The sequence below is a fragment of the Rattus norvegicus genome, chromosome 11 (genome assembly GCF_036323735.1).
Source record: "Rattus norvegicus strain BN/NHsdMcwi chromosome 11, GRCr8, whole genome shotgun sequence".
NCBI classification, from domain to species: Eukaryota; Metazoa; Chordata; class Mammalia; order Rodentia; family Muridae; genus Rattus; species Rattus norvegicus.
The window spans coordinates 69,783,857-69,792,118 of record NC_086029.1 but is presented as its reverse complement, the minus strand read 5'-3'; the positions used below and the strand labels follow the sequence as shown (position 1 = coordinate 69,792,118).

The 8,262-nt window shown below is 44.0% G+C and overlaps 1 protein-coding gene across 2 annotated transcripts in view; it reads left to right on the top strand.

Moving 5' to 3' along the window:
• Positions 1-2,120: 2,120 nt before the first annotated feature.
• The window catches only part of Cfap44 (cilia and flagella associated protein 44), an 85,002-nt gene continuing 78,860 nt past the window's right edge, over positions 2,121-8,262 (top strand). Inside the window, exon 1 of one of the 2 annotated variants that reach the window (XM_063270671.1) lies at positions 2,121-2,273. The gene's annotated coding sequence lies outside the window, so the exon portion shown is untranslated. The remainder of the gene's footprint in view (positions 2,274-8,262) is intronic. The other variant, NM_001134590.2, reaches the window with a different exon arrangement.

The window sequence follows — 8,262 nt, the reverse complement described above, 5'->3', positions numbered from 1 at the left end:
GGGACCCATGGCTCTGGAGTGTAGGTAGCAGAGGATGGTCTTGTTGGGCATCAATGGGAGGAGAGGCCCTTGGTCCTGTCAAGGCTCGATACCCCAGTCTAGGGGAATATCAGGGTGGGGAGGTAGGAGGGAGTGGGTGGGTGGGTGAGGGAGCACCCTCATAGAAGCAGGGGAATGGGGTGGGTTAGAGGGTTTCTGAAGAGGAAACCTAGAAATGGAATAACATTTAACATGTAAATAAAAAATGCAATTAAAAAAAAGTGAAAAAAAGAATTACAGCTGGCTCCATGGCTTCATATTTTATAAACTGCACATAAATTGGAGATTCTTGTTCTGGGTAATTGGGGAGATTTATTGCTAAATAAGGGCAGGGAAGATATGTCCACCCCCAGAGCACTGTCTCTATGTCAAAGGAGAAGATAATAGAGAATGACGTTTGCTCTTAACTAGAGGCCATGCACTTAATGTCTTATCAGAAGATGTCCAAAGAGTGTGTGTTAAAATAAAAATTGCCCTGTTCAGAACCCTGATACTCTTCTCGTGAATTAATATTTATTCATACACCTCTTCTGCCTTAATATTGAAATTAGCATTATCTATTTGAAAACTGTATCTGGCTTTTAAAATTATGCCAGTCACCTCTACCCTTTAGATGCTGTCATTAACATGCAATTCATGTACAGTGGGATGCTTAGACCTTAATTTACCAATCAATTTTAGGATGTGTATAAAGTACCAATCCCGCTGACCTTACATGTCCATCTCTGTTAGTCCTACCATCTGTACACCAGCAGAAAACACTATGAATGTGGTTCCCACCACCAAAGGTCATTTTAGAATTTCATATAAAGGAAACCATTCAAAACATACAGTAATGCTCAAAATTAGCCTGCAGCCCCAGCTGCCCAAAGACCAGGTAACTTCCTGGAATGCTGGAGTTGTGGTTCTTGGAATATAACAAAAGCCTCATGGTAATACTGTGGCCTATAGGTTTGTCTTTATAACGCCCTCCCCCCCAATACGTGTCTCAGAGCCACTCAGCCAGGAAGTTCTAGGGAGTGGTCCTGACCAAAGTCCATCTCTAGGCCAGTATTTGATACTTAAAGCTTGCTTCAAATTTGATCTAGAATGGTGGAATTGGTTTTTCTTCCTTTAAATCTCAGGATTAAGAACAATATTTTTATTCTGGTTTCTCACATTCAACATGATTTTGAGATTGAGCCATATTATATGTGTCAATAGATACTTTGTATTCCGTATTGGTATTTGATCGAATGACTGTCATCATTTCATATTTAGTGTCCTGATACCAAATGCCTGGGCTTGTTTCCAGCTTTAGTCTGTTACAAAAAAAACCTGCTATGAAGGAGGTTAAATATTTTATCTGTCTTAGATACAAAACTAGAAATGAATTACTTACATGGGAATGCATGGTTGAATTTTAAGAGATTAAGTGGTTTTCTGACATCCCACTTCACACCCTCACTAGCAACATGTGCCTTCTCTTGTTACTCCCGATCCTATCTGGTTTTGATCAGCCGTTTTACTTTTTCAGAGGCTGAGTTGTGGTACATGTGAGTTGAAGATGATACCTTACTTACGTTGGTCTGTTCATTGGTATTTGTATGCCTTCCTTCATAAAGAAGCTTCAAAACTTTTTGTTCAATTTTCGTTGGGTTATTTGCCTTTTTACTAAAGGCATGAGCTCTTCATATATTTTATATACGAGTCCTTTGTCCAATACATACGTTACAGATTAAAAATAAACCCCCAAAAGTCAAGCCTCTGTTTTGTACGTGCCCAACTCCTACAGCAAGAATTCACAGCAGAGACCCTTATTTACCCTTTAAAACCCACTGAAAATGCTCTTTGATGTTGATGTAGCAGAGAAGCAATCTTCTGTAGCCAAGGCCACACCATTTTAAAAGTTTTGTTTTTAGTTGGCAAATAATTGCGTTAGGACCCTTGGCCGGCTTGGAAAGTTGGGCAAGTACCCAAATGCTCAGTCATTTGGTTCATAAACTGTTGGAATGCTAGGCTTCTGTTTCCTAGAGGGAGGTGGGTCCCCAGGGCAGACAACTCTCTCTCTCTAGCAGCATCTCAGTTTAGGCAAAGCCTTGGGGCACGCTGCGCATGCGCTTAAGAGCCTGTTGTTCCCCCTCCCCCACATCACTACCAGGAGGCGGTGGGAGTGGCGTTGCTGTGGCAACCGCAGTAAACGGAGTCCTTGGGCAGGTGTGACTAGAAACCAGCTGCTGTGGTGAACATCTCTGGTAAGTGGGCCCCTTGCCTGGTCTTGGCTGCCCCCACCAGTCTCCAAGTCTGGTAGCGACCTAGAGAGCAGTGAACCCCTTTTAGGTGGAACTCAAATGGTCTAGTTTCCCTGGAGCACTTTCCTGGTTCTCCTTTGGTAGATCAACGCAAGCATTTGAAGCAACCAGTGAGGTTTAGACGCATGCACAACCTCTGCCTTCGAGGAACTTGTGGTGCAGATTGAGAAGCAACCAGATAGCTAGAGAAGTTAGGTCACCACAGAGAGAAGAGAAAAACCTACTGGAAATGTACCTGGGTCAACAAAGCCATACTACCCACCCTTAGCTGTGAGTCTTGTCAAGTGCGACCTTCTACACTATTTTCCTTATCTCTAAAAAAAAGGCTGTGTTTGCTTCCTGGGGTTCATGTTAATGCAGGCCAAGTGTCTCAGGAGTGTGGTGGAATGCTGGTAATGGGAAAAGGCAGTAGGAAGCCAGTATACAGTTTATGCGTTAGTCATGAGCAGTCTTACTTGCCTGCTTAGTAAGACAGTAGGGGAAAGGGGCTAAAGGGAAGTAGGAGCAAAAAGTGGGGTGTGAAATGCTGCAGTGACCAGCAACCCCACCACAAAGGGCTGTTATGCCATGATGAAGGTTTGTATTGCATCCTCCTGAGATGGCAACAGTCAGTCAACACTGTGAACAAGAGTGGCATTCTGACAGCTCTTTCAGGAACCCAAAGGGCAAGGCAGAAAGCAGATTAGAAGATGGCGAGTTGGCTCAGTGGGTTAAGGCACCCGCCACTAAGCCTGACAACCCATGTCCCATCCCTGTCGCCCTCATGGTGGAAGGAAAGAACATCTACAAAGTTGTGATCGCCACACGTGTACCCACCTACCCACAAATAAGATATAAATAAATGTAACAGAAAGCTAAGATTGTAAAGGTTTTGTTTATTCTTGTTCTATGTGTATGCCTTTGTTTGAATGTATGTCTGTGTACCACATGCGTACTGTGCTCATGGAGGTTCTAAGAAGGCATTGGCTCCCCTGGAGCTGGAGTAGAGGTGGTTGTGAACGCCACAGGAGTGCTGGGAACTGAACCCTGGTATTCTGGAATAGCAGCCAGTGCTCTTGACCACTGGGGCATATCTCATCTCCAGCTCCCATGGAAAGAAAATGTAAAGATAAAATGGATTAGAGAAACAGAGTAGGGTCAGAGGCAATCCAAGGTGACAGGGACAGTGAGCCTGGTACTTGAAGGGGTGAGGACAAGGGTGAATTCAGAAGTCTTCATAGCTGGACATCTGGCAACAGGTCTTGGAAATTGATGGCATGAGGGGGTGGACAGGAAAGGATTCAATGTCTGACTGCTCTTCTTTCTCACTTGCAAAGTTAGAATATTAGCATCTGCCTTGTGCTTTAAGAATGTAAGATAATGTGTGCAGAAATGTTAAGAACTGTGTTTGCCATCAGATAAGAACCAAGCAAGCAAGCAAGCCAACAAACAAAAAGACCCCACCGCAAGCTATTATTATTTTTCTACCACTATATTTCACTAAGTAAAGTCAAAATTGAGTCAGTTTCCTACATCGATTACTGGCCATTAACTGTGATGAGCTCCAGCACCCTGAAGAGATTGTTTGAGATTTGGGGAGTGAGGGTTGGCTCCTGGACTCTGGTGAACAAGTTTGAGCAACACTCCCTTGTGGAGTCCTGTCTGGCTTCCAGCCATCCCCTCAGTGCCATTGAGAACTTTTACTCTGTACATTTTCTTAGGGTTAACTCAGAACTGGACAGTCTAATTAGTGAGGTGGTTAAAAGAATTGGCTATAGACTGAATCAATAAGCTTGAATCTCATAAAGGGAAACTTAACAATCATTCTGCAAATAGATTTCTAAACCTAGTCAGTCTGCACTGGTTGTCTATTAAGGAGGATGTGGGAGAGAACACAGAAACAAGGATTACTCAATCTCATTGTTATATACTGATTTAGATGAGTCAACATACCACAATTCTGTCTGTCCCCTCCAAAGATGAGACCTTAGCCTGCCTTAGAGGAATGTAGTGAATGTCTCCAGCCAGTGAGGAGATCAGGTAAACTGATGGTCCCTCTCTTTTGGCACTTGTTCAGAAAAGGAGGTTTTAAACAAATCTAGGAAGGCAAAATTTTTGAGAAGCTATCTAATGCATTGGCAATTAATTCATTTAATTATTATAAGTTTGGAAAACGTTCAGATTTTCATGGTCATGGAGGCCTACTTGAAAGAACTGGGGTGCTGCATCCAAGAAAGAATGTCTGAGGGAAAGCCAGGGCAAGCTGTAGTTATTTGAATGGCTGCAGTCTGTGTTCCTTGCATTCTCAAGAGAAAGAAGAAAAGGCAAATGGATCTGAGCTGGAAAGAGAGGTTTGAGCTTAGTTCAAAATGCGGTAGTAGTTACAGGATGGGATATGCCACTCGCTTACCCGAACCGTTGGGGTGGAAGATGGTTGGCCATGTCTTAAAATGCCCCATCTTCACTTATTTGATCTGATATTAATAACCTCAGGTATTTACACACCCCATGGCTCTGTGTCAGTAACCACTCTCTCTATTCTCTCAAAATTTCAATCATCAGGATTTTAGATTATCTTCAACCCTCCCCCAACTCTTCCCAGGCACAGCTCTACCTCCCCTTCACCATCCTTGTGTTCTCTTCTTGCTTTTTAGAGCCCCTGAGTCCAGTTGGTTCCGCCTATATACTCTTAGCTGTGTGGCCTTCCGCTGGAGCCACCATTCCCAGCTTTACTGCTTTGACTCTCTAGCTGTTCTCTACTAACCTCAGGCCCGTGAAGTAGGCACCACATTTCTAAGATGAGAATATGAGGGCAGAGTTATTAAATACTTAACGTCTCCCAACTTAAACCCGTTAGACTAGCCCAGAAGCCAACATTTCCCAGTTCCAGCCTGGCCAATACCTTAAGGGACTTTTCTAATATTGTTGGAGCAGATTTTGTAAATGTGTACCCTTTACTGGGTAGGATGTTGTCCTAGGTAAAACTTATTTCTGGACCAGTGAGATGGCACTCAAAGGCATTTGCTACTGGGTAGACAATGCAAGCCAGATGGCCTGGGCTCCATCCCAGTAACCCAAAAGGCGTGAGAACTGCCTTTGATCCTATTATTTAAAGACGGTTCTTGCTGTGTTACAGAGGCTGGTCTTGAATTCTTGGGCTCAGAAAATATTTCTCCCTCAGCCTCTTGGATTGCTGGGACTTATGATGCATGGAAGCATGCCTAGATTCATAGCACAATTATTGGGTTTCATGTGTTAAAGAAGAGCTGTAGTTTTGTGAGTGAAATCGTCTATTATATAGGAGAACCTATGTATTTCATACAAACCCTTGGTTCTTCCTGGTCCTTAGCATTCGTTCTTATGCCTGGATGCACAAAGATTTGCTTGGCAAATGAGACTCAGTTAATTCTGTGGTGGTTTCTCTAAGTAATTCTGAAACAGCCAGAGTTGGGAAGGGAGGGAGAGAGGGAGGGAGGGAGGGAGGGAGAGAGAGAGAGAGAGAGAGAGAGAGAGAGAGAGAGAGAGAGAGAGAGAGAGAGCAAAAAGTATAGATTATATGAGGAAGATCCTCTGGGGGAAGGGCAGCCCAGACCCTAGGATGGAAAGTTCAAAGTTGGGGCTGGGGTAGGCCGGCTAGGGACTGAGGGATGCTGGGAGAACCAGGAGGACAGGTCTGCTTTGGTATGTAAAATATGCACCTTAGTCCCTGTCCTGGGATCTGAAACCAAATACCTACTCACTGCCCAAGCTTGGGTGTGATCCCAGTACTCTTTGACTTCCAAACCTCTTGAGGTTACAGCGTAATTTCCCTGTTTTTGTTTTAAACAACAACAAACAGCAAAACAAACAAACAAACAAACAAGCAAAAGCCCTAAAAACCACTTTGCTCTGTGTCGGCAATCCTGTTCATGGAGTCCTTCATACCTGGCCTAACCACACGACTCTTACAAATCCCCCATCCCTCTGTACTACCCAGGGAAGATAGGAATGAGCCAGTTTTTTGCTTGTTTGGTTTTTTGTTTTTTGTTTTTTTGTTTTTAGAGGCCACTATTGCTAGTTCAGATTACTGGGAGAAGTCTGTGGGTTCTAGAGTTTTCTTCCATACTCAATACAACCCTACATTGACTGGCTTTGTGATACTAAGCTCTATTTCATAGCAACCTCGGCCGTGTGAGGACTACAACATTCATGACAGCCCAGAAAGCAATCTGATGCTTTTGTCCTTGTATCTGTTTATCTTCCACTGTGGGTCAAGTTTCCACTTGGCACCATTGGTTGTTTTTCTATAGAACAACTATAATTATAATTAGGCCTTTGGACCTAATTTTTAAAAATCATATGCATCTAGTTTATATTGGAAGGGTCCATGATTCACCGAAGAATGATACCCTGGACTCAAATAGTATGTAAACACAAAGAGTGTTTTGTTCTGCCTAAGTCCAGCATGCTGGGGCCTCCTATTACCAAGATAGAGAAATAACCAAGTGAGCTCACAGACCTGAGTTAAAGCACATTAGGGGATTCTGGGATAGATGACCTTTATCTTACTCCATTCCTAGGAACATTCCATGACTAGGGCATGGGAGGCTGGAGACCGTTGCTGAGGAAGTAGCTGAGGAAATCTGGAAACTGTTGTTGACCCATTGTCCTTGCCTCAGGCCAGATGGTAGGGCAGCTTCTGAGGATAGGACTTGCCTGGACTTGTCTAGTCCTGAACTGCCAATTTGAAACCTGTCATGGAATCAGTCTAACCTTCTCATTCATTATCAGTGGTTCTCAACCTGTTGGTCAAGACCCTTCTGGGAGTGCCAAATGACACTTTCACAGGCAATGTCAGGAAAACACATCCAGGAAAATACAGATATTGGCACCATGTTTCACAATAGTAGCAAAATTACAGTTATGAAGTAGCAATGAAAATAATTTTATGGTTGTGTAAGGTTGTGTCAGTGGTCTTTACTTTGAAATGCCCCTGAGTGAGACACTGAGGTGCAGGTTGATGCAAAAGCAAGAGGTTTATTTTCAATTAGTCTCTCAAGGCAAGTGACTAGAAGGTGACCCCGAATGGCTATTACAAGCAGTTTTTATACTTTTTAGGGCACACAGGTTACACCAAGCAAGGTTACAGTTCAAACTTATTGGCTAAGCATATTGACCTTTAAATCTATTAGCTAGCAAGCCTGTCAGTACATTCTGAGAATTTTCTACTCAAGAATGTTCCTGTGGGTGGAGATAGAACTTGGCCTAGCATCCATCTGGGGCAGAGAGTTGGAACCTGGCCCAGCCTTGCCCCAAGGCCCCTAGGGTCCTTCACTTGGGGGGTCACCACCACTTGAGGAACTGTACTAAAGTGTCACAGCATTAGGAAGGCTGAGAACCATTTGGCTACAGCATATTAAAAGTATAGGAAGGAAAAGAAAGGCAGCAGGTAGAAAGAGTTTGGTTTCAGACCCCAGGACAAGTGACCGAGATGCATACCAAAACAGACCTGGCCTCCAGGTTCTCCCAACATCCCTCAGTCCCTAGCTGGCATACCCTACCCCCAACCCTGAACTTCCCCGCCTAGGGTCTGGGCTGCCCTTCTCCCATAGACTCCTCCCTATATAATCTAGACATCATTCTTCTTCTCCACCTTCTCTGCCTCCTCCTCCTCCTCCTCTCCACTTCCTCCTCCTCCTCCTCCTCCTCTCCTCTTCCTCTGCTCCTCTTCCTCCTCTCTCTACCCTTTCTCTCTTTACCTCCCCTTCCCTTACCACCATGGCAACTTCCCTGGCCTTGGTCTTTGGGGCCAGTGAACTCACCAACTAAGAGCAACTTCCCAATGAACCTGCTTTTGATATAATTTAATCTGGTTTAAATTGGCTCATTTCACCAATGGTGGAGAAACAACCTACCAGAAAGTAGACCTCATGAGCCTTTCAGGTAGTAGAAAGCAGTACAGCAAACTGGGCTT